Source organism: Polistes canadensis, unplaced genomic scaffold (assembly GCF_001313835.1).
Source record: "Polistes canadensis isolate GaletaPanama2010 unplaced genomic scaffold, ASM131383v1 scaffold_455, whole genome shotgun sequence".
Lineage (NCBI taxonomy): Eukaryota > Metazoa > Arthropoda > Insecta > Hymenoptera > Vespidae > Polistes > Polistes canadensis.
The window spans coordinates 45,449-49,166 of NW_014570002.1; the positions used below are offsets into that span (position 1 = coordinate 45,449).

At 33.7% G+C, this 3,718-nt stretch overlaps 1 long non-coding RNA gene across 1 annotated transcript; it reads right to left on the reverse strand.

Annotated features, from left to right (window-relative positions):
• Positions 1-3,233: 3,233 nt before the first annotated feature.
• On the reverse strand, positions 3,234-3,474 carry LOC106792522. The gene is made up of 2 exons (XR_001382307.1): positions 3,364-3,474; positions 3,234-3,282 (listed from the first exon to the last, which is right to left on the reverse strand). It is a non-coding gene; the product is annotated as an uncharacterized LOC106792522 (long non-coding RNA).
• Between the last annotated feature and the right edge of the window lie 244 nt (positions 3,475-3,718).

A 3,718-nucleotide genomic window follows, 5' to 3' on the forward strand; every position in this document is an offset into this window, starting at 1 on the left:
TCCCTTGTCGTTGGTCGAACTTAAATGATGTAGTATTGCACAATACAAGTAATTCTCCTTGAAGTCGGTCTCGCAAGTCTCAGCTTTTTAAGCAAGGTGAATCTCGAGCGATGAGTCAAGCGTGATGAATTGTCACGTCCTAGTGACGATTTTGTATACCGTAGCGTGTTGTCCAATATTATTCATTATATAGCCATATTATACGAAAAATTTTTAATTTTTGTTACTTACATATTATTACCTACACAAATTACATATGCGTATAATAACATTGTATACTGTAGCTTTCTATATTTTTATACGTAATTTGTCAATTGGGAAAACATTACTAATCTTATGTTTAACAATACGATTATTTTATTTATAATAATTTACCTTACATTATATACACTGTGAATTTTATTTGTATTGAGCGCTCTTATGAACGACCATCAATGGTTACTGTTTTCGACCACATATGGTAATTATAGAAACGTTTGTTGATTGTCGTTCATAGGGAAACCTGCATTACATACAACCGAAGTCGGTAAGCGGGTCTTTTGATAAGTGAAAGTCGGTAATACCGACTTTGCGCTCCTACATTACCGACTTTGCGCTCCTACATTACCGACGTTTGTTAATTAACATTTGGTTATTGTAGCAATTAATATTAGCATTTATAAATAATTAAATAATGGCTGCGAATAACATTTAAACTTTACCTTTATTCCAGAATTACTTTGACGATTATTGGCAATCAATAGAACAAATAATTCTTATTATTAATAAATATAATATAAAATAATAATGTTATCTTGCACATAAATTCTTGCGCTCGTGATAAAGGCACGTGTGCAGTGAAAGAAAATCTCTAAGCTTAGGTATAAGACGCACGTGTAGTTCCAAGAATTGCTGCTTGATAGTAACTGATATTTTTCTGAGGCAAATTCCATTCCCAGCTGATGCAGCAGTTTAGCGCTTGATAGTAACCGATATTTTTCTGAGGCAAATTCCATTCCCAGCTGACGCAGCAGTTTAGCGCTTGATGGTAACTAATATTTATTTGCGCATGCAAAACAAAGAAGTCGACCCATTCCTTTCTCAGGAATTGGTGATGGTCGGTAGTGGAGGGGGTATTTTGACGCGAGTGGGGGTACCTCCCACTCAGCTGTACTGGGCTCGACGTGGGGAGCCACAAGACTCCTCGCCGACAGTCTACCGGCAATCTCGAAACTATACACTCAAAAATATTAACTTAATAATAATTACCACTTTTTAATAATATATACTTATACGTTCTGTGCCTAAGGGTCTCTCTTCCGCTAAGACAGTCTAAGACAACTTTTAAAGATTTGTCTCCTTTATACGTTAAACAAGAGAAGTCTTTTTCAAGATACTCTTTTTATTTAGTTAGCTAGGAAGATAGACTTCTGTATTATTTTGTGCAATCATTTGTGTAATTTTTATAAGAATATACTTTGGTTTTACCTGTGAAAAATGTGACATTATTCTGACGAATAAAACCCATATTACACCAAAATCCTGCGACCGTTTAATCGACACAATCGATTCAGAAGCAGTTAGGTCCGTGGATTATCAGGATTTGGCACAATTCGATCCAGAAGTCATCTTAATACTTTAACAAAGGTAAGTACACCTCATTCTTGTTTGAACTTACGTGGGCTAGCTTTTCTAGCCCGGATCCCTGGCAAAGTACAGGCTTTACGGACTGGCTAAAATTAGGGCAAGTTTTTGTGGGGTTGTTTGTTTAATTGCGGGAACGTCACAGAATCAAGAGTGATGCTAGGCGCCAGAATGCGCTAGGCTTTATACAAAAAAGCGATGCAATGCTGTACTAATCACCGAAAAGCCCGAGTATAGCGCGGCTGTCGATACATGTGATTGGCGTAATAAATGTGGTGGGAGCACGCGGGCTAGAAGAAAGAAGAAGCACTTACAAACATCCTGGCGCTACCGTGGTTACCACCAAAAACAAAGATACTGCTGTGTCGCGCATGTCATACGCCTTGGCAGGGCCGTACACACCCCGGCGCTTCGCCCTACTTACTCGTTTCGTAGGATACGCAACAGACGACTTTAGTACTTTTAGTTAAATGTAAAGTTATTTATTAATGATAAAGTTTCATAGRGAACTTGGACATGAAAAGAAGTAGAACCTTATTTAATTGAGTTGGACGTTTCGTCCCTTTGTTAGGACTTCTTCAGCATCTAAAAAATTTATTTTTCTATACATTTCATATTACGATACAGGCGTTTTATACAATATAATTTTTTACATATTACCTTAATCATTAAAGCTCAGCGTCTTTTTTATTTAATTCGACATACATTTCTTTTTATAATAATCCAAAACACAATACATCTAAAATTCGTTAATTTGATCGTTAAGAGAACCAGTATATGGTATCTTGTTAAGACCGAATAAAGTTCCAGTTTGTTCGTTAATAAAAGACTTAGAGGAAGGCATAAGACATATTAATAGCACGAAAAGTGATAATACGAGTATAAAGGATGAACAACACAATGTAAGAGTTAAAGCTGGTAATATAATTTTGAATTATTATAAAAATAAATAAAGACCATGGAAGGATGAAGTAACAAAAAACTTTGTAACAACAAAACGTTTCCTAAAAGACAATCTCAATTTAATTATAATGAGATCAGACAAAGGAAATAACACAGTTATTATGAGGAAAAAAGAATATTTAAATGAAATGCATAAAATCTTGCAAAATAAAAACATATATCAATTATTGAATAAAGATCCTAAAAGTAGATTCGAGAAAATAGCTAATAATTTCATAATAAAACTAAGAAAAGAATCGATTATCACGGAAGAGATAGAAAAGAACATGAAATCTTACAATTCGGTCGCCCCAAAAATATATGGACTAAGGAAAAGACATAAACAAGGCCTAGCCTTAAGACCAGTTGTAAGCTGCATTCGTTTATTGTGCTATAGAATTGCCCAATTTTTAGATCATAAATTTTCCTCAGCTATGAAAAACAAATTTGTGTGTTCGGTTAAGAATTCTTTTGAGTTTGTAGAATACATACAAAAAATAACACTACCAGAAGATTAAAGAATAGTATCGTTAGATGCAATCTTATTGTACACAAACATCCCGAAAAAACTGGTAATAAAAACGATAAATAAAGATTGAAATGAACTCAAAAACTTCATAACGATACCAAAAAACATCTTAGTAGAAATAGTACAATTTCGTTTGGAATCAAGCTACTTTCAATTCGATGGATCTTTTTACCAACAACTTGATGGTTCTAGTATGGGCAATCCAGCAAGCCCAATATTAGCGAATTTGGTAATAAATCATGTGTTAAAAAAACTTGAAGGCAACTTACCCTTTACAGTTCCATTCTTAAAAGTACATGTAGATGATATTATTACTGCAATACCTAAAGATGGAATTGAATTAGTACTAAAAACCTTTAATATGATAAATGAAAAAAATCCAGTTTACTATTGAAGTAGAAGAAAACGGAACATTACCATTCTTAGATGTAACGGTCATAAGAAATGAAGACGGAACCATATCAACAAATTCGTATGTAAAACCAACAAGTTCAGAAAGATGTATTAATTACTATTCAAACCATCTTTAAGTCAAAAAATTGGAATTATAAAAGGTTTACTATTTAGAGCTCTAACATTAAGCAATAACAAGTTTCACATAGAAAATAAGGAAAAACTAGAGAT